The 23003-nt window shown below is 45.6% G+C and overlaps 1 protein-coding gene across 2 annotated transcripts in view; it reads left to right on the top strand.

Moving 5' to 3' along the window:
• Window positions 1-23003, top strand: part of KIF2C (kinesin family member 2C) — a 1350025-nt gene that overhangs the window by 36307 nt on the left and 1290715 nt on the right. The window lies entirely within an intron of this gene.

The raw sequence follows: 23003 nt of genomic DNA, 5'->3' as shown, positions 1-23003 counted from the left end.
TCCTTGAACTACACCCATGTTTTTTTGTAGTCTTTTCTTAGTGGCAAAACATTATGCTAAGGTTTAAGCACTTTATCAAGTCACTGACTCGCACTAAACTGTAATTTTTACTGGGGGAAACGCTCCTCTAAATGCTCTTGTAACTCATAAGACCCTGAATGACTTGTAATGTGCACTTGATAATCAACCTCATGGCGTTAACATCAGCCCCTTCAATTCTTCGTATCTGATATGTTATTTATAGCACGCCTATAAACAAGTGTTTCAAGGCGTGATGAGACTGGGGTGGTTAAGGGGGAGGGCCGCTAGACCACAATCTTATTAGGGCCAGTGACATTGAGATCGCGCAAATGCAGAGTAGGGGAGAAAAGTGCCGGGGGGGAAAGGGTAGGAGTAAGTGCAGGACATATGATCTAAACATCTAAACCAAGACGTGTGGCCAGCTGGTGGCAGTGTAAGGTTAAGTGCAGAACAAGTGATGGATAGTGCAGGTAGGGGGACTGCAGGGTTACAGACACAGCCCCAAGTGCGGGGTTGCCAGGAGGCAGTGTAGGTGTGCAACTGGGAGGGCAGCGACCTGGGCCTGTAGTTAAGAGGGTAGCCAGGTAACCAGGGTAGTATTGGACAGGAGATCAGCAGGCAAGAGTTGGAGAGAAGGAAGAAGCAAACGGGTAAGTTTTGAGCTGCTTCTGGAACCAGAGATGGTTCTGCTCAGGTTTCAGAGAGGCGCCAGCCGAAGATAGTTCTGCCCCAGCTCGTTGCTTGGTAAAGTGACTGACCCTCATGGAGTTGGAGGTGGTGGAGTGAAGAGCACAAGTAGGAAGATACTTAAGAGAAAGCTGGAGATATTTTGGTCCCAGGCCCCAGAAGGCTTTGTGGGTCATGCAAAGGATCTTGAACTTCATCCGTGCAGCCACTGGGAGCCAATGGAGAGATTTTAGTGCTGGAGACATGTATCTCTGGGCTTAAGTCTCACAGTCCTGTTCTAGAAGAGTTGCGGAGGACTGAGTAGAAGTGGGCAGATTTAAAAAGAGGCTTTTTCAGTAGTCCAGCCTAGAAAGGACCAGAACTCTAGACATGGTGATCTTCTGGGGGGGGGTGGGGGAAGGAAAGGAAGAATACCTCTGAGGAGGTGCAGTTGGTAGTTTGACTTCTTAGATATCTGGGGTGTGAGGAGAGAAGTGTGGCGTCGAAGATAACCTTGAGGTTCTTAGCCTCACAGGTGGGAGCAGTGTTAGGGAGAATTCTCTGTTTAGGCTGAATTTCCTAACCTAGTGAGTCCCCCAGCAGCTTTGCTGGATTTTTGGGGTTTATTTTTTTCTCCTGGCAAGAGTGAGACTCTTTTTTTCCCCTCACTCTTGGGCATGATTTGAGTGTATTTCTTTGAATCTAGATGTGTTTAATGGGCTTTGGGGTATTTTACCCCATAGGGCTTCATGTGTTTTTGTGATGCGTTACACTGCACCATCAGTGCAGTGACACAGGGGTGTCCTAGTGACCCCCAGTATAGACTCCATACCCTGGGACTGACTACTTTCTCCCAGGGCATGTAAAGTCACCATTGACTTTACTAGTCTTAAATTCTGAACAGAACCAGTACAAACCATCATATTGTGGACGTACTGGCGGGGGCAATTCAATTGCCCCGGGGTCTGTTAGTCGAGGGGGCACGTCTCCGTCCCCCCTGATCGAGTTTTGGCTGGTGGCAGTGGATACTACTTTTTATATTCAACCGCAAATATTTTCCTATGGGATTGATTTAGGCTACCATCTTTATTTAATTATTTACGGTAGCCTCGAACATACCGCTGGTTTATTTAATTAATAATTCTCCGGTTGGTGATTCTAAAATGGCGTTTGTGTTCTCTTCTGTGACTCCAACCCAAGTCGAGCCCTTTGTTCCACTTTTTGGCGGGCTTCTCCACAGAAGCCCTCCAAAGTGGTGCCACTCTGTCTGGGGTACTTAGGAGGGGTGGAGGGAAACTTAGGCACCCTTTGTCTGAGTTGCCTAGGCAACTCAAGTCGCACTCCATCCTTATTGGCCCAAGTGGTGAGCCGACCGGCATGTTTGAGTGACAGCTAGGCTGAGTGAATGGGGGTTTGCTGCATAAAAGCAGGGCTTTGGGGACTGGAACTTCAGAAGTCGCCACAGGACCTAAGAATCCGACGATGGAGAAGCTGAGCCGACCTGCCACGACACCACCACCGGTGGAGCCCTGCTGGACTGCCTCACCACTTTTCCCAACGACAGAGGAGATCTCCCGCCGGAGAGTCTTCTTCCTTTGACTGGTGGGGATAACCAGTTTCACCGTCTTTTCGCCTTCCCGACGTACCTCGTGGCCGCCTTGCCTGTGCCAAGCACCCTGGCAACCGGGATACCACCTTTTACCACGACCGCGAAACAAAGGTACCACCTTTAACCGGAAAACTCCACAGCTGGTTTCTTCCCTCGTAGTGCAACGACCTTCATCTTTCCTCCAAGTCGAGATCTTCTCTTCCCCTGGACAACGACGCAACTTGCACCCACTACCAGTAACAACTGCCACCGCTGGAGGATCCTTCCCACTTAAGGTACCGTGTCCCGCCTGGCTTCCCTTGCTACCGACTGTACGGGGTAGATTTAGCCCCTGGCTTTCGAACTTGGGTTAGTCTGGGACACACTGGCTAAACTTTCTGAAAGCCTCTCTAAACTCTTTTTGAACCCTCTGCAAGACTTTCTAAGCCTAGTGTAACTGTGATCTTGGGCGCATTTGTGCTCTGCTCTGAGTGGGCCCAGCCTTTGGACTTTGGCTCACCAGTGACTTTTGCTCTTCTGCCTTGCTAACAGTGTTCCTGAACCTTAGAGTGGTGTACCTTTCCATATTCTGTCTTTTTCCCTCCCTTTCTCACAAACTTATCAGAGTGCAGTCTACTTATGCGCTCACCTCTGTATGCTAACAAGTGGTATTTTACTGTGATTTAGCCGATAAGGGAAAAGGGGTGTATATATTACAATAGTAACTGTGTTTAGAATATTTTACAATAAGAGTGCTGGAGTGTTTCAAACTGTGTGTTTTTAAATAATTATATACTTTGATACCAAAGCTCTGGTCAGTGTTTGCTTGTATTTTTGTATCTTGGTGCCTATTGTGTATACTTTGCATACCTCCTAACTCTTCTTGAGGGAAGTCTGACTGCTCAGCCACAGCTACCAGGTAAATCTGGGTGGTACAGACTTCTACCAAGTGGGTTTACTGCCAACACCTGTAGTCTTAAATCTTTTGCAGTGGTCCTTAAGGGAACTGCACAGGTTTCTGCTTAACAAGCAGGAGGAAGGCAAAGGGAGGCTGGCCAGAGTGAAGGGAAAGAGTGGTGCAGGTGTGCCGATGAGGAGGATCTCCGTCTTGCTGGCATTCAGGTAGAGCTCATTTGCAGCGCACCACTCTAGCATTGCAGAGACAATCTGGGATGAGAGAAGAGGTGGCAGAGGGGAGCCTGAAAGTGAACTGGGTGTCATCCGCATAGCACTGGAAGTTGCAGCAGAGAGCAGCAATGCAGTGGGTGAGAGGTGCAAGGTATTGGTTGAGCAACCAGGCAGAGGTTAGACCCCTGGAGAACACTGCAGGTGGAGAGAGGAGAGGAATGGTCCAAGTTTGACTTGGGAGGGTTGGTCAGAGAGGAACAAAGTCGGCCAGGGCAGAGCCTGATCAGTGATACCCAGGTTATTGCAGAGCTGGTTGAGCAGGAAGGCATGGTTACCCGTGTCAAAGGCAGGGGAGAGATCAAGTAGGATGGGGACAGAGGGTCAGGTTAGAGAGCAGGTCTTCACTGATATTCAGGAGAGCAGTTCTGTGCTTCTGGCTGCTCTGAACCCAGACTGATGGTCATGGAGACAACCGACAGATTCAGTGTGAAGATTAAGCTGGGAGATGGCCAGTTTTTCCAGTAGTTTGCCCAAGTAAGGAGTAATGGAGATCGGACGATAATTAGCCGGAAGGGAGAGGTCGGCTGAGGGATTCTTGAGAAGAGGGTGGACAAGAGTGCTTCAGGGGGAGGGGAAGGTTCCGGAGGCGAAAGTGGTTGCAGAAGTCAGCCAAGGCTGGAGCAAGGGTGTCCATTTGGTCCTTGATGGTTTTGGAAGAACGGGGAGGAACCTGTTTTGATGAGGATTTCATAGATCTGACTTATCTAGAAACCTTGTCAGAGGAGAGGAAGAGAAGGTAGGAAGGAAGGTGAGTGGCGTGGCCAGGGGGAGAGGAGAGACTGGAGGGAGAAGCAGGAAAAGCTGAAAGTGGACAGGAAGTCCTGGGTTTTAGAGATGAACTGAGAAGCCAGGGCCGTACAGTGGGCCTGGGAAGGAACAGGTGAAGTAGCAACTGCGGCAGGATTGGCCAGCTCCTTACATATTTTAATGAGTTCGGCTGAGTTGTTAGATCCTGCAGAAACGCAGGCTTGTGTGTGAGCTCTCCTCTCAGTGAGGACAGTCCGTATTTCCTTGGAGCAGGCGGCAGGCCAGTTTGTTAGAGGATGTACAAGATGCCAACTATTTTCTCGCAGCCACCCTACACTTGCGTTTAAGGGTGACTCCGAGTCGTACCAGGAGTTGTACTAAGCTTTAGGCTTCATGCGGGCCCTCATGACAGGGGCAAGTGCATAGAGTATCTGAGATAGCGAAGGAGGTGCAGGAGGGGGAGAGAAAGAGTTGGCGAAAGCCTCAACTGACCCACATTTCACAGGTCGAGTGTGGGGATAGTCCTGGCACGAGGAGTAGAGATAGGAGAAAGTGGTCACTCCAGGAGAGAGGAGTGGTGAGCGAGGGTTCGAGAGGGAGGTCTGAGGAAATCTGAGCATTGAATGTGCCTTGCATAGTGAATCGGGCCACAGGGAAGAATATATGGAGAGCGCCGCAAAGGTCACGGAAGAGTCCTGTGGCAGGACAGGAAGCATCCAGGTGGATGTAACCAGTTCAGTTGTTGAGGCCAGGAGGGAGGAAGAGGTCTGCCCACTCTGAGAGGAAGGCAGATCTGCCCAGGTGGCAGGTTGATAGTAGCCACTGAGTCGCCAGGAGAGAGCCTACAGTCCAGGCATTCAAAGGAGGAGTAGGCCTGCATAGGAATGATGGAGGCAGGAATCCACTCCAGGAAGATCAGGGCTACACCCCTACTGGAATAGTTGGATCTGGTCACGGAGAGGATCTTGTAGCCATCAGGAAGGAGAGTGTCAAAGCTCATGACAGAGCTGGCTGTGAACCATGTCTCGTTGAGATCAAGGACCTCGAGGTCGAGTTCTTCCAGGAGACAACAGGCGCGGCTCAAGCCCTTTATACTACGGATGACATTGACGCTCAATGGTAGCCCTCCATTGACATCGACGCTGCGACCTCGAGCACAGCGCTCTCGTGAAATGTTACTGAAGCTGGAAGATGCTAATCTCTAAGATGAGGAACATGTGGGAGGAACATCCAGTTGAAAGAACGTTAGTTGGTGAGTAAGTCCTACTTGAAGAAAGACCTTGCTTTGTATCTAGTATTCCGTTTCATGATCTAAATGCCCTTTATTCCACTTATTAAACCTAATGCAAAAACCAAACTGTGAAACCAAATACTATCCCTGGTGTTGTCCTTGGACAGAATTTCTCAGGGGGTAAGTCTTTTGATGGGACCAGCTGTAATCTCTTCCAGATGCAATACGTTTAAACGAAGCATTGGAGGAGGATTCCATTATCTTAGTTTATCTGTTTGGGCCTTAAGATCGATAAGTGCGGTTTCTGTGCCGTGTTGTGGCCGGAAGCCTGATTGGTGAGAATCTAGGAGCTGGTTGAGTTCTGAATTTGGGCGTATGCTACCTTTTCTAAGATTTTCAAGAGGAATGGCACTGTGGTGATGGGCCTGTAATAAGTTGGTATGGTAGGAGCTAAAGTTCGATTCTTAAGAAGTGGGAGTACCCAAGATTCTTTACTATTGCAAGGAATAGTACCAGATGTGAAGGAGCCATTGAGTTTAGCAATTAAAGCTGCTAGATCTCTAACAGCGTCCTTTGTGCTGGGCATTGGTCGCCCTTACAATTGGAGGGTTTGAGTGCAAGTATCATTGTCTCCATTTCATTAATAGAGACTTTTGAGAATTGGGTGAAATGTCTGGTCTTGAGCAGAGGTGTTTTGTTAGGAGGTGTTAGTGAGGCTTTCTTTTGGGCTGTTATATTTTGAGGTTTGGAGACTTTGTTGACTAGTGCGTGCTGAATGTCAGAGCACCATGTTTTTTCTTTCACACAGTAGTTTTGTGCTAGGATAGGTTTTTTTTTTTTGTTTTATTATTGTGAAGAGCTCCTTCATACTAAAATTGGTTTGCATGATTCTGTTAGAAGTATCTTGTTTTGCTAAGAGGATGTCTTTGTATTGGGTTGAAATATTGACTGTTTTTTATTTTCTGCAGTGGGAAGTAGATACCCTGCAGTTTCGCATTTTCTTTTATCTGACCTTGTTTTTCAGGTGCGGAGTTGACGGGTGTTAAGGTGACTTTTAGGTTTACTATTACGTTTTAATGGGGCAATGTTATCAAGAGCTGTCATAGCTTTGGTATATTCTTCGGCTAATAGGCTAGGATCCATATTGTCGGGTAGTGAATTAAGATTAGGGAGGATATGGGGTAGAAGTTTATCTATTGCAATATTCTTATTTCTAGTTGGTGTAGGGGGGCAGGTGGTAGTACCTGTGTGGTGGGTCTTTGGTTGCCAGTGTTAATGACAAAATCTGATGGTCAGTCCAGATTTGAGGAGATATGGAGGTGATGGAGACATTGCAGTTATGCCACCCAAACGAGAATTCTCCCTTTGATATGGGTTGGTGCGTTCACTCTTTGGGTGAAGCCAAGTTCTCGCACTGTTAGCTACAGAGGTGGCCTGTTGGTCTTTAGCGTCACTAAATCCTAAGTTGAAATCTCTTAACAGTAGGGTTTGTGATGTATTTTTTTAGGTTCTCTGACAAGATAGTGGAGATGTCTTCATTGAAGGTACTGATTGGGGCAGGGGGGCCGGGGGGGGTCTGTATGAGATGGATATTCAAGGTTTGAGAGTTAGCAGTGGGTATTTTGATTGACATGGATTCACAGGATTTGGTATTAGGTGAAGGGGTTATTCTCACGGAGGGATTGGATTTGGCACTGATGGCTAATCCTCCGCCTCGTGATTAGTGTCGATCAGCTCTAAGGATAGTATAGTTATCGGGTACTGCTAGGGTCGGCGCATGGCCTGCTGCTTCATGTAACCAGGATTCTGTAATGGCAATAAGTCCTAATCTTCTGCTAAGATGATTTCAGCTATTTCGGTTGCATGAGCGACTACAGATCTTGCATTTATTAGGGCCCCTTTGAGGTCATACAAACAATGGAGTAGATTGCTTTAAAACATTCATCTACACTTGCATATGTTTTACTTTAGTTGCCCACCGTCCTCAAATGTAACAGGCATTGTTCTTAACAGTCGCAAGAGTTGGAGTTGAGACATTAGGAACTGAACATAAACCAAGTATGGGTATTCAAACTAGAGGACAACCAGCGGTCACAGTAACGGAACAGTGATCAATGGATTGCCTTATGCTGCTACTTTGCTGTTTTTTGTTGTAGCGCTTAACATGGAAAGCTATTTAAACGTGCATGGGTGGTTTGATTTTTGGCACCTAATTTTCGTTTCCCCTACCCATCGAAAACAACTGGAGTAATGGGCCTTAAAACTAACATGGCATCGAGTTTTTGCTCATTCTTGCCTCTGTAAACCATTGAAATCTGCGCGTGTCGTAACGATTGTGGTTTGCGGACCAAGTCTCCTCACCCACTCCCTTCCCCACCACACCCCTACCTAAACCATTATGAAGCATATGTGTTCCATTATTATTGAGGAGGCACAGTGCATAAGGGAGTGGAATCATCCTCACAAAAAAGGGTGGTGTGTGGATGGCATTGGGAGGGTGGGGTACCACCTTAATCGGCGGGGGGGGGGTGGTTAGAGGTTAAACGGTAGAGGGGAAATCCACGACCATTCGGAACCCATTCATGATTTTCTAAATTATTTTACTGTAGCATTATTCTTTAACAGATTGCCAGAGGGGCCCTGAGGATATTTTTTTAAATGTAGGCCTACTTCTAATGAATTGCTAAAATTGTGCCTCCAGCAGATAAAAGAACAGGACTAATGGTTCCCTGGCGCTTTCCAGCTTGTTGACGAAAACCACCTATAGATGAACTGTTAATGAGACCACAGACGTTTTAAAATCTCATCACTAAAAAAACTCAATTATCTTTAACAATACTTTGTCTTAAAAGTACATGTCATCAAAATAACACAGGTTCAATTGCTCCCCAGGTTCTAGGTTCAGAGAAATTTGCTCTGCGTTGAATATTTTCAGCCACATTTCTTTTAGCGTTAACACTCTAAATTCGTTGAAGAATTTATAAAAACAGTCTCTTCTTAATTGCAGCAGAGCCGGACAAGTAAACAGATGTTCAAGGTTTTCGTTGGAGGCTGCCTCCTTGTAAATTTGACATTGGCGTGACATTTCTGTTTTTATTTTTTCTTATTCTTGTTTGTTTTTTTTCTGTTTTTTTTTCTCTAAGCAAGTCCCGTTTTCATGGGCCAGAAAACTAATGAAATTCGCAGCAAAGCACTATGATATTTAGGGTCAGGAAATTTAAGCAGATATTGTGGGACTTGTTTTATTGCCTTCAGAACAAATTGGCCAACATTCATGATTTTATATTTTTGACAGCTGTCCCATAGCCTGATCCACTCTGATCAATATTTGTCTTTCACATGGTCAGGATTTTCTATCAAGAGATTTTAATGAATATCTGCTTTGGTCATGATCAACAGGCAATGGTTTTTCCAAATTCTAAAAAAGTTCTCATGATTAGTCAGTGAGGCTGAAGCTATTGTGGCCATTAGTGTGGATTTATAATCTTCTTGCATTAAACATTTGCTGTACAGTCCAGTGTTTGCCATCGTTTACATTCCACTGTTTGGAGCGAGTTCCACCGCTGTTCAAACCGGATCACTTGGAAGGTATACATTGGAAAACCATCTTGGGTAACCCAAAAGGCTTCCAATCCAAGTAATTCCACTTTGGTTGATTATTGGGTAGTTTGGCCTGGGCACCATATTTAACCGGAACATTTTTTTTTTTTTGTTGGTAGAAAACTAGTATTGGTTTGCAGGAGAATTTCCCGTAATGATTTGGTATTTTTGGCCTGTGATGTCAAGCTGACCATCTTGCGCTTTACTACTTTCTTATATGGAGAATCCCCATTATTCCCATTGATATCGAGGCCTAGATAACAGTACTCTTTGATTATTTCGAAGGACTAGCTGGTTAAGTGCCATTTGTGTTTCAATATTTGTGACCTTTTACTATGTGAAAAGACTGGATATTTGATTTGGCAATAATTAACAAATTCTCTATTGCATGCACTTGAAGTGTGTCCATTTTCCTTTGTAAACCAATTGGTGTCTGAACGAAAATCACTAAATCGTCTGCATAAAGTAGGCAGGATATTCTTGTTCTACCTCGTTTTGGGGCAAGGAATGTAGCGCATCTAGGGCAATATTTATATCATGTATGTAAAAGTTAAAAAGTATTGAGGCCAATGTGCAGACTTGTTTTAAGCCACGTAAGGTCGGAATGTTACCCAACAGCAACCCTGCTTTGTTCAGCTTCACTCGCACTGAGGTTATCACTATGTAGTTGTTGAAACAAAACTAAAAGATCAATTTGCGCCTTTTAATTTTGCCCATAATTTCCTCAATTGAATCAAACACCTGCTTGAAATCAATAGCCAAATACGTTTTTGTTTCTGGCAGGGTTTAAGAGCAGTTAGCGTTAAGTTTACAGCAGTTCCCAATGAAGCCTGATTCGAAGATGTCCAGTTTAAGATCTGCCCTCAGCCATTTTGTCATGACCAACAGTAAACTGGCAAATATCTTGCCTAGAATGTCAGAGAGCAATAGGACGATAGTTGACTGGAACGTTCCTATTGCCCTTCTTGAATAGTGGAATAATGACCGATTGTTCTGCACGACTCTGGAATATGCCCTGTTGCAATTATTTTCTTGAAGATTAGATGTAGTATGCTGGCCCACTCCTGCAGATTGGCTTTCAGCGTCGCCCATCCGGCCCAGTGGCCCTGGAGGAGCTCAATTGATCTCGTTGATCACAGGTCCACGCCCTTAAATCATCGGGCTCAATCACTACAGTTTCATTTTTGTCATCAGGCATTGCAAATAGTGCTATCCAGGTTGCAGCACTGATTGTATTCAGTGCTGTGGATGAATGCGCTTTGCGAGGGGACGTCTTAAATTGCCTCCATATTTTTCAGAAAAATTTGGAGGCAATTGCTGCCAATATTTTTTCACCAGCTATTGGTCTTTGTAGTTCATTAAAGTGGCGCAATCAGTTTTTGAATTGAGTTTGTTTTAAAAGGTATGATTTGTTTGATCCACCGTACAAGATTTTTAGGTTTTGAACATCAGGGTCACATAGAGGTTAGAGTAAACTGGAGAGGGTCACCGTTCTTCTGGACCTGTTACACGAACACTTTGCAGTCGTTTTAAGTTGGGTGTTGTGTGGTATGGCTACCTGATGCAGGTAATCGGATAAGGCTTCCCTTCATTTCTGCAGTTTGGACAGGTACCTGATTCTGCTTTGCCCACGGACCTCTTCAAGATGTTTGTCTACTTGCTTTGTTGCTAAAGAACATGCAATTTTGAGCATGTCCTGATCATTGGGTAATGTCGGGAGATCTGCAAAGTCAACTATCTTTTGTTAGAGCATGTTCTGATATAAATGCGTTGTCTAAAATTGCCACAGATCTATCTCTCGGCCATGTGCACTTCAGAGGTGTATCTCTTTGCGAGGTGCCATTTAGCATTTTGAAATTTTTCTTTCATTAAATGTAAACATAGTTTTGCACGGCTCGACAGCTTGTTCCAGATTCCTATGCATTTCAAAGTAAGACCACCCACAATTATTGACCTATTGATTTCACTATTTTGTGCAATTTCATCCAACATATCGGTTACTAACCATATAAACTGTGAATCTGTTATTGCAGAATTCCAATATAGATGTAATATTGCTGTCTGAGCATTCTACATTGTTTGCATCTCTAAATAACAATATGGTTAATTGAATGCATGGGCGAGGAGAGGCCCATGCTCTCGGTGTACTATTTAAATCTAATTTGGCTGCTGTTAATAGGCCCGCTGATGCTCTGCCTTCGCCGTGATGAATTGCAGGTATCCATACTACTTCATACCCAACAATGTCGGTTCAAATAGCAACCAGGTTTCTTGGAGGGCAATAATTTCCAAGTTCTGCAAGGGTTTTCTGGTATGGATTTTAATAGATGTTTAAAACCCCCTTGTATTCCAGCTCACCATTTTAATTTGTCTTACACTAATTCCCGACATTACTTTCTGTTGTAAATTTGAGGTTTGTTAATGGCCTTTGCCTACCAACCCCAAGCTGACACTCTGAACGAATGCTTTGGTGTTTCAAAATGGACATTTTGAGACAACTGCCCTGCGTCACCCTTGCAAATATGTAGTGGCTCAAAGTTGCTCTGTTATTGATTTAGCTTGTTATCAACTGCATATGCTGAGCTCTTTGTTAGATTTAGTTGGAAACCTGTTTCATGCAGATGCTTATTTTTTCCATTCCAGATCAATTCTTTGGTAACCATTGAAGGTATGGTCAAGATGACTGTATCCATGTTCTTATTCGCAGAAAACAAATCCTCTGTTACATGACCGAATCAACTGTAATTTTGGTAGGGTTTTGAAGGCAACCAGAAGCGTGGTTCTATTGGGGAAGGGATCCCTCCTATGACAATTGGTCATGCTAAGAGTTGGTGTATCAGACTGCCTTAAGTGACTCATGCCTTCTGCTTTTTTTTTCGGACAAATGTGAGGTTTGATTGTTTGCTTGAATCTATTTGGGTTTTTTGTTTTTGAATTACATTTGAGTTTCCTTCTCTTCTAGTGTGGCGAACTTAGATTCAATATAGTCATTCATGTTTCCAATCTTTGAGTCATGCAAGGCATACAAGCTTTCAGATGGCAAGCCTAAATCTTCATTCCCTTCCTCCATTTCATCCCATCTTCCACAAAATGGAGCGGAGTATGTAGACAAATTCATAAGGACCCTCTTCTTGCAACATTGTGTTGAGATCACCCACTTTGTTTATCTGGTTGGTTTTTGATTACAAGGGGCGATGTTATAGAGATTCAATCTGTTTATTGGTGATTTTCTGTTTACCTTGGTTTTGCTGTGTTGGGGTCGTTAGTTGTATACATCTCTTTGCCCTATTTGATTTGGTTAGTTTGATCCCTTTGGATCCTTTTTTTGTTCTTGGTCTATTGCCCTTTTTGTTTTTCACTTTTCCCATTTCCATGCTCGCAAAACCTCAAATAGTGGTTCCAAGCATGTTGGGGCATCACTCTCATTCTTCTCGTTCACAGGTGACAAAGCAATCAAGACTTCATAGACGGATTATGGGGGTATTAATGGTTCACACATTCATGTCAGATCAGTATGCTCTCCATTTGATTCTGCTGTCTATTCGCAGCCTCTGTCAACATCCGCGCCTCGTCAGTTTGCAAGCCCACCTCCCTTAGTGTCTTGAGTTGAGGCTCTGTTTTTGGTGTATTGCTTGTTAACGTCTCCAAATTATTTGACTCAAACTTGGCTTATTTCATGTGCCAGCCAATCCATTTTTGCACAGAGTAAATTGCTTGGTTTCTTGGCAAGCCATTTTAGATTCTAGTGTTTCATATAAATCAGTTAGTGCAAGAATTCTGTTATTTATGGCATTCATTGTGACCTCTTGTGATAACATTATAGGCAGTCTCAAGCCATAGGAAGGCCGTGGTGTGAGTTTCGCAAATGACATGGTTGAGGATGTGGATGTATCAATAGTTGTATTACCTGGGTTAGGGTACAGAATTGGTGATTGCGATGTATATTATACATTTGTTGCTGGCTTCGCATCTAATTGTTTCAAAAAGATATGATTCATTATGTTGATTATGACCATTATCCAAGGCCTCACTGTCATTAACCCTTGTTTCCTGGTGTTTACCAAAAAGTACCCCCCCCCCCCCCCACCCTGGGTTTGATTTGGCTGCATGGCTAGTATCTGTGAATAGAACAGCGGACGAGTTGAATCCTCAGCTGAATAGAACAAAGCCAAAGGTATTGGAGTAGCATTCCAATACCTGTGTCCATTTTGGGCACCATGGCAGACCATCACAGAGGACTGGTGGTCTTGTCAGTCGCTCGGGCGGGCTTTCGCTTACCCATTCCCCATACCCCACCCACCAATCCTCCCTTCCAGCAGTCTGGGTTACCCTCCCTCAGAGCCGATATTCAGAAGTTGCTGGATGTCAGGGCGGTGGAACATGTTCCCCTAGGGGAGCGAGTGGAGGGCTTCTATTCCTGGAAGTTCACGGTGCCCAAATCCAACCAGGCTGGCGTGTGCCCCATCCTAGACCTTTCCCTCTACCCCAAGAGAAATTCAAGATGATCATGCCCTGTCGGATGAAGTCATCTTTGGAGAAGGGTGATTGGCTCAGCGTGGTGGACCTCCAGGATGCATATATGCATATCCAGATCTGGAATCCGCATCGGAGATGCCTACGGCTTTCTGTGGGAGAAGAGCACTTCCAGTGCTGAGTGCTCCCTTTTGGCCTCAGCTCAGCACAGCATGTCTTTACGAAGATGTCGGTTATCACAGCTTATCTTTGGGTTCAGGGCATCTACGTGTATCCGTATTTGGACGATTGGCTGCTGCGCAGTCCTTGTCCTTTTGAAAGCCTCGAGCAACCTTCAGTCGCTCCTCCAGCTCCTGTACCACCTTGGGTTGTCAGTGAACTGGCGGAAATCCTCCATGGCGGTCTGTCGCGACCTGATTTTCCTGGGTTTTCGTTGGAACACGATCGACTGCAGGGTATACCTGACCGGGGACAGAAGAGCGGATCTGGTGGTCACGTGTCGGGTCTTTGTTTAGTCGGGGAGCATGTCGGCCTGGTGGTTCCAGAGGCTTCTGGGCCTCGTGTGTTTTGGCTCTTCCTCGGCTCAAGATGAGGCGGACGCAGATGGCTCTTCGGAGTTCCTGGCATCAAGCTGTGGATCTGGACTCCAAAATGATATCGATTCCAGCTTTCATGAGAGCGGACCTTTTGTGGTGGTCGTCTCTCAGCAATCTGTCGGTGGGTGCAGCTTTTCAGGACAGTGTTACGCTGATGAATCACAAAGGACTCTTCCCTTCTGGGGTGGGGTGCGACTTTGGATTTTCAAGTTTCTAATCTCTGGTCGCCCCAAGACAAGCTCCTTAATATAAATCACCTGGAGCTTCTGGCGCTCAAGGCATTCAGGCTGGTCATGGTCAAGCAATTGGTCTGTGTCCGCACGGACAATGTGGTGTCCATGTTTTACATCAACAAGCAAGGGGTACCAAGTCCTCCCCTCTTAATGATCTTGCCATTCAGATTTGGGAATGGGCGGTGCAGCGTGGTATCTGGCTAGTGGCTGTACACATCCCGGGCCACCTGAATGTTACTGTGGATGCCCTCAGCAGGCGAACAATAGTCAGTTACCAGTGGGAGTTGAAAGTGGAGGTTCTCTTACAAATCTTCCAGTGTTGGGGCACTCCAGAAGTGGACCTCTTCGCAACTGTTGGCCAACAGGAAACTTCCTCTGTTTGCCTCCAGAAACGTACTGGGAGCCTCCTCCTAGGGAACGCTCTTGAGATTCCCCGGCACAATATGAGGGCCTATGCTTTCCACCCCTGCCTCTCATTCATCGGACAATTTGCAAACTGAGGAACATGGTGAACTGTTCTCTTCTGCTCATAGCTCAGTGGTGGCCGGCCAGGTTCTGGTTTTCAGAGCTTCAGCATCTGTTGGTGTTGGTGCTGATCAGGCTTCTGTTGGTTCCCGACCTGCTTCACCAGAGATATCGGCAGCTGTGGCAACCTTCCCCACAATCAGTCAGCTTGGCAGCATGGTGTCTGAGTTCAGATCTCTAGAACATCTCAACCTGTCTCCTGATAACATGCGCATTATTCAGGCAGGAAGCCCTCAACAAGATCTCAATACAGGAGCAAATGGCTTTGGTTCTGCCACTGGTGCTTAGCCAAACAATTGGACCCCAGGGTCGCTTTGATCGACACGGTGCTGTCCTTCGTCTCTTATCTAGCAGAGTCGGGCATTCATGTCCTCTCATGCAGGACTTGTCTTTCGGCTGTTGCTGCCTACTTATCCACGGAACAGTGCTCTTTTTCACTATCAAATCCAGTGGTAAAAAGGCACTTTGTGGGTCTAATGCGTCTTTACCCCCCCTGTCCGCAAACCGCATTCGTCAAGGGATCTGAACGTGGTTCTTACAGCATTGTGCCATAAGCCCTTCGTACCGATGGCTACGGTAGATCTTAAGCACCTTTCATGGAACGTGTCCTTCTTGGTTGCTGTGACTTCGGCAAGACGTGTGAGTGAGCTCCAGGCTTTGTCGGTGGAGTATCCCTTCTTGGCTTTCCACAAGGATAAGTTTGTCCTGAGGACGAATCCGTCTTTCCTACCAAAAGTGGTCTTAGATTTTCATCTAAATCGGTCAATCTCCTTGCCCGCCTTCTTTCCAAACCCTGCTTCGGAGGCCGAAAGGGTTTTGCATTGCCTGGATGTTAGAAGAGCTCTTATGTTCTATCCCTTGACAGAACATCTGAATTTAGGAGTTCTTGTCAACTATTGGTGACCTTTGGTAATCCTCAGGGTAAACGGACCTCCAAAGCGACTCTCTCCAGATTGATTGCCTGTATTATGGAGTCTTTCACTGACCTCCTAATGGGATTCACGCACATCTGGTAGAGGGCAAAGCAGTTGCTTTTGAAAAGTATGTCCCCTGGGACACCATTGCGAAAGCGGCTACTTGGGCCTCTCCATCGGCTTTTTGTAAACACTACGGTTTGTATCTGAGCTTCAGAGCTGATGCTCAGTTTGGCCAGGTTGTGCTCAAACTTCTTTTTCAGTAAGGACCTTTCCAACCACCTGTAATTCTTGTGAGGAGTGCTTGGGAATCTCCCATAAGTATGGAGGAAAGGGGACAGGACGTAGGAGTATTATAAGGTTACTCACCGTAGTGACCACCATACTCCTAGTCTATAGTCCCCGTTCCTCCATACGACCATCTGCCGATCCCTCTAATAAGGTAGAAAAGGACTGATGAGCGATGCGCTGGGTGGAGCTAAGGAGGACGGGGTTACGGCCACGTGCGGTACCCAGTGTAAAAAGAGGAAGGACCCATTTTTGAAAAAAGTGATGCTTTTTACAAAGTGCTCCGGTCCCGTCCTACAAGACGGAGGAATGTCCCAAAAGTATGGAGGAAAGGGGACTATGGACTAGGAGTAAGGTGGTCACTTCGGGGAGTAACATTAAAATTGTCTTACTGCAGTGACTGCTCCCTTATCCATGTAAACTGCCAGGAGAGTTGTGTGGAGGTCAATGAAAGGTTTTGAAGGAGCTGCGACTGGTTGGTGTAAAAGTCGGGGATGGAGGAGACGACCTACATCAAGGATTCCAAATTGTTTTACCATATGCTACATAAATGCTTCAGTACTCTTCTCTCAGATTCTTCTGTTAGGACAACATTTCTGTTTTTGGGGGCTTTGCTCTCCCATTTTATGGCCCGCCCCTCCCTAAACTTTTTTTTTGTATTCTAGGATCGGTCTACTTTTCTTAGTCGGATTTCTACTAAATTCCTCCTTCCAATTTGTTAGGGAGAATTCTCTGTTTAGGCTGAATTTCCTAACCTATGAGTCCCCCAGCCGCTTTGCTGGATTTTTGGGGTTTATTTGTTTCTCCTGCCAAGAGTGAGATTCTTTTACCCTCACTCTTGGGCATGACTTGAGTGTTTCTGTGACTTGCTATGTGCTTATGGGCTATAGGGGTATTTTTCCCCATAGGCTATCATTGGTTTTTGAATGTGTTACACAGCACCCTCAGTGCAGTAACACAGGGGTGTCATAGAGACCCCCAAACATAGACTCCACACCCTGGGACTGACTACTGTCTCCCTGGGTCTGTAAAGTCACCATTGACTTTACTAGTCTTAACTTAGGAACTTAACCAGTACAAACCATCATACTGTGGTAGTACTGGTAGGGGCAATTAGATTGCCCCTGGGTCTGTTGTCGAGGGGGTACTGTCCCGTCCCCCGTCGCCGAGTTTCTGGCTGGTGGCAGTGGATACCACGGAAATATTCCACCGGAATATTTCCCATTGTTTTTAATGCACCACTTTTTGGTGCAATGTTAAAGATACCGCCCGTTTATTTATTTAATATAAATTCACCGGTTGGGATTTTTTGCCGGAACTCGCCGCCAAAATGGCGTCTAGGTTCACTTCAGTAACCCTGAACCCGAGTCGAGCCTTTGTTCCACTTTTGGCGGGCCTCTGCACAGAAGCCCTCCAAAGTGGTGCCATTCTGTCTGCGGGTACCACAGGGGGTGTGGGAGGGGGTTTAGGCACCCTGGACTGAGTTGCCTTGCCAACTCATGTTGCACTCTGGTGTGATTGGCCCAAGTGGTGAGCCGCCCCGCTCACCACTTAGCATGTTTGAGTGACAGCTAGGCTGTATGAATGGGGGTTTGCTGCATAAAAGCAGGGTTTTTGGGACTGGTTCTTCAGAAGTCGCCACAGGACCTAAGAAGCCGAAGAGGGAGAAGCCGAGCCGACCTGCCAAGACGACACCACCGGTGGAGCCCTGCGGAACCGTCTCACCACTTTTCCCAACGACCGAGGAGATCTCCCGCCTGGAGTGTTCTTCCTTTGACTGGTGGGGACAACCAGTTTCTGCCTTCTTTTCGCCGCCCTGAAGCATCTCGTGGCCACCTTGCCTGTGCCAAGCACCCCGGCAACCGGGATACCACTTTTTACCTCAACAGCGAAAGAGGGGTAACATCCTTTTAACCGGAAAACTCCACGGCTGGTTTCTTCCCTGGTAGTGCAACGACCTTCAGCTTGCCTCCACGTCGAGATCTTCTCTTCCTCTGGACGACGCCGCGACTTGCACCCACTACCAGGAACAACTGCCACCGCTGGAGGATCCTTTCCATTTTAAAAGTACCGTGTTCCGCCCAGCTTCCCTTGCCACCGATTGTACGGGGTAGATTTAGCCCTCGGCTCTCGAACCTTGGTAAGCCTGGTACACCCTAACTAAACTTTTCTAAACTTAGTAAAACCTTTTCTACTCCCCTGTAAAGACTTGTGACATTGTGTGATCTTGGACATCTTTTCGCCTGGCTTTCCCTAGAGTGGGCCTGGCAACCGAACTTCCTTGCTCCTCAATAGACTGCCTTTCTAAACTCACTGTGAATCTCTGAAAAGTGTTTTGCCTTGCTGTTTTCATTACTTTTGCCTTTTCCCTCCCTTTTTAACTAACTTGTTGGAGTGCCATCTAACGTTAAGCGCTCACCTCTGTTTGGAAATAAGTGGTGTTAACTTAGACTTGTCCAACAAATAACTAGGGATGTACATATAAGTAATAGTGACTGTGTTTTGACTTACTTACCTTTTCTGTGCTAGTGTAATTTATGAGTGTCTTTTAAATAAATATATACTTTTACACCTAGCTCTGGTCAGTGTTTGCTTGTACTACTGCGCCTCTGTACCTATTATGTATGCTCTATATACTGCCTAACTCTTCTTGAGGGAAGTCTGACTGCTCAGCCACAGCTACCAGGTAAATCTGGGTGGTACAGACTGCTACCAAGTGGGTTTACTGCCAAACACCTGTAGTCTTAAATCTTTTGCAGTGGTCCCAGAGGGAACTGCACAGGTTTCTGCCTAACACAATTCCACTGTTTTTTTACCACTTGGTCCTATGGTAGCCCACAGAGATTCTAGTGCGGATGCTTTTTAGCTTGAACTTCACTTGAGGTGCAGCAGGGTGTTACTGCTTTAGAAGCCCAACATACCCTTTAATCATTGGAGTACTAATGTATTTTTTGAAGGCGTACCCTTGTCCATTTTGTTTTCGGCAGCCACAAGGCAGGCCTAAAATTTGTTTTGCAAACATGGGTTCACTCTGAGCCCATAACATCTGTAGTGATTTCGACTAGTTTAAACTTGTTCCTAGCTGTAGAGGGGGGGGGGGGGCAATTAACAAACTATGTAGAAGGACCAGAGTGGGAGTTTTAGAGCTAGCCTGAGTTTGCTGCCTGCCAAAACCTTTCTGCCTTTTGCGGGAGAGGGGCCTATCGCTGCCTGACCCTTATGTCTGTAAGAATTATTTAGATTTACTTTCCTGCATTGCTGGAGGGTTTGCCACGAAGCCGTACTGCCATGTTTTAGTACCAAGTTTGCCCAGACTGGCTGAACCCAGCTTCCTATCCTTAACTGTGGTTTCTTTTGGCTGCTGGATGTAGTTGGTCTTCCCTGGGCCACCACACTGAATATCACATGCTGTGACTGTTTCTGGCCTGGTTTTCTGCTGTCTTCCCAAATTTCCTTCCTTGTCGTACTCTTGCTTGGGGGTAGAAAGCCTTTGTTGTCCAAAAGAGTTTTACATGAATACCTTCTTTGTTTGGGCTGTCTTGGGTCAACTCCACTATTCGAAACTCCCTCCACCCACACTATTGTGAGACTGTTGCGCTCTGACAGCTTAGTGTTGCTGTCTGGATCTGCTTGGTCCGGTTCATACGCCTTCCGGTTGCAATCTCCTCTGCTCCTGGCTAATGGGCCGCTAATGGCTGGTGGGCCATTTGTATGAAGGCAGATTCTTATTTTGTTTGCTAGCTTATGTGTGGTTTAAGCCCTTTGGTGACTGGGTCCCCCCAACTTGTCCTGCAAGACATTTGTATTTACCTGGTTAGACATTTCCTGAACCAAGTCCTCTCACACTGGCACCATAAGGATTTACTGCTAGGTCCTGAGGCTGGTGGTTAGTCCCACTGGGTTCATGGTCATTAGTTTCTGCGGGTGCCTTTCTCGCAGTTTTCCTTTTGTGTACATAGGATTGAATCTTGCTTTAACTTTATTCCTGAGACTCCTCTGTCATCCCCTATTTTATTTATGGCATTTGATTACACGCCCAAACCCTTGGGTGTCAAAGCGTAGATTAGCTACATTGCAGGCATCTTAAGCAGTTGCATCAATCTTGGGAATCCTGGGCATTTACATAGGTATGAAGAGGACAGGTGGGTACCACAAAATAAACGCGAGTTACATACGGATTTGGCAGCATACAAACTGAGGAGACATGCTGTGTTGCCCTTGCGCTGCTAGTATTTGTTGCACAGCCAGTTTTTTTGGTTTCTTGAACTTTGGGAAGAAAGTTTTCGTTGCTAAGTGGTGGCGGGGGGTGGGAAGCGAGTTCCAGATGCAAGGAGCTGCTATGGGGAAGCTGGCGTTGCCTGCTCTGGATGTTGTGAAGTGTAGGATGTGGAGTTGTGTATTGGCAATGGATCTGAGTGTTCTGGCTGTGATTTTTGCGAGAAATGCTTCCACTGAGATCGATGGGGGCATTGTCAGAGATGCATTTGTGGGTGTTGCTGAGTTTTGTGGAGAATTCTCGCTTGTACTGGAAGCCAGTCGCGCTGCTCTGAGGGCATTGTTTTGGAGGAGTTGCAGTATGTTTAAATTCTTTTTTGAGGTACCTAACAGTAGAAAGCTGCAGTCGTCTATCTTTGGATAAGGGCTCTGGTAAGTGTCAGTTTTCAGCGGAGAGGAGAGGCCGCCTTAGTGTGAGTTTGGCTGTAAATACCGTGGAGGAGGCAAGAGCGCTAATATGGTTATTCATGGTGAGACTGGAGTCAAGGTGAACTCCTAGGTTTTTGACTGAGATATAGTGATGGGGGTGCAGTCTATCACTATGGATGTGTAATCAGGGTGGAGTTTGAGTCTGGCTGGGGCGCCGATTATGAGAATCTTTAATTTCCTCTGTTAAGGCAGAGACTACGAGTGAGTAGATTTTGTTAATGCAAGCAGTTTCCTGTTCGAGGTTACCTGTAATTGGTATAATAAGTATGTGTGTCATCGGCAAAGTTTGTATAAATTACTCCCATAGCATCTAGTGCCGCGAAGAGTAATTTCGTGTAAGCGTTGTAGAGCGTAGGGGAGACTCACAATCCTTGCGGTACTCCCAAGGGTAGAGGGATGGGGGGGGGGGAAATCAGCTGCTTCTTCCCCTAGGGTGACTCTTGAGGTGAGGTCAGAGAGGAAGGATTTTATGCAAGTAGTGGCTTTCTTGGAGAAGTGAAAGTTGGTGGTTAGGGCTATGAAATTATGCCAAACCCTAGAGTTGGTTGCAATCTTTTCCGCTGTGGGTGGGGTAGTAGAGAGTTAGTTGCCTCTTAACAGCAGCTGTGCTTCGATTTGTCCACTTTAATTGTAATGGGAATCTTCTACCAACTCTTCATAGTAACTTTCGAAGGCACGCACCTGTACAGACATTTCCTGGGTCTTGCTTTGATCACTGCACTTTTACATTAGGATCCTGCATTCTAGCTGGATTTCTGTATCTTTAATTCCTTGTATTACACCCGTCACTTGCAATATATTTTACTGTGTATCGCTAATTTGATTCTTTTGTATCAAATATCATGAAGTATAAGACTAAACTAATCCGAACCTTTGATATCCCTGTGGCACAGTTGACCCCCACCTTTTCCTCCCTCCTATGTAATGTATGTACATTTGTATCTTTTTAATACAGCTTCATATTAGATTTGAGGGGGGATTGTGTCTTGTGGCATTTTGGGTCCCGATTTAAATTCCATGTGTTACTGTTCTATAGCATTAAGTTTTTCTCTTAACCCATTAGCCTTGCATGGATGTTGCATCATTTTAAACCAAAGTACTTCTAGAGTTGAGGGTTTTTATAGTTGTATATTTTTAGTTTACCAGTAAAGTGTTGAGCCTGACTGGTCTCCCATAGCTACCACTATAGAGTGTATCATTTTGATTGGGAACGTTGCGTTAGCTTTAAGTTGGATTATTCAAATCCCTCACCATAAATCAGTGCACGTTAAGTGCTGTTTGCTGTGTGGAAATACTGTGCATCTGCTCCCAGCATGTACATTATTTGGGACATGTCAACATTTGGAACTTTATTTTTCCGGTGAATTCTACTTTGTGGAGTATGGTCCCGCCCACTCCCACCAAAAATCTTTCAAACCGTGGACGTGCGTGCATCGAGGAGTGCACGTGGAGTACTGTTTGGTGAGGTGTACTGACTGTACATTGTATATGCATTTATTTTGTAGATGTGGTGTGTGACCACTAGAAAGGATTCAAATCCCCAGTGCTTGGATTTGGGAGAAAGGCTAGTTTTGGTGAACTTGCTGAGTTCTATGAATACTTTATTTTGGCCATAACTTTGATATTTATAACTGTGTCCTATAAATATACACTAAAAGCCGTGGAGACAGATGGAGGGGGCAGGGGGATGAAGCAACTGGAAGTGGGTGCTCGGGGTTTAAGGAAAAATTAAGCCTGGCCCCTGTCTAAGGGAGCCCGTGTGAAATTGTTGAGGATATTTGGAGATACTGGCAGAAAGGGGCCCATGAAGGTTTGCTTATTAATTTTGTCGACAAGTTTTAGTTTTATCATTTTCTAAACCAACACCGAGACAATAGTACGGACTGAATGCTTTGGGCAATCCCTGATTTGAAATGACACGAACAGCAATGAATAATGGTATCCTAACGTTGACAAAATTATTAGAATCCCTGGAGAAAAACAACATTTTTATTCATTAATTGTTGGAAAAAGAGGATTCCATGGAAATAACTATCTGCCAGGGTGGCATCTGAATGCGTGGGGTTAAAGATGTGGTCTCCAAATAAATCCATAACCAATGTATTTCGGTCCAAAAGAGTCGTCGAGGTTGAGAAAGTGTCACTGCCCGAGATAATCGATTTGAATAGTGAGATAAGTCAGAGCTTAATACAACAGGGAGTGCCTCAAGACTTGGATCGGGAGAATGGA

Source organism: Ambystoma mexicanum, chromosome 1q (assembly GCF_040938575.1).
Source record: "Ambystoma mexicanum isolate Mex_15411 chromosome 1q, UKY_AmexF1_1, whole genome shotgun sequence".
NCBI lineage: Eukaryota > Metazoa > Chordata > Amphibia > Caudata > Ambystomatidae > Ambystoma > Ambystoma mexicanum.
Note: the sequence above shows the minus strand (reverse complement) of the source record. Positions and strands in the feature narration are given on the sequence as shown.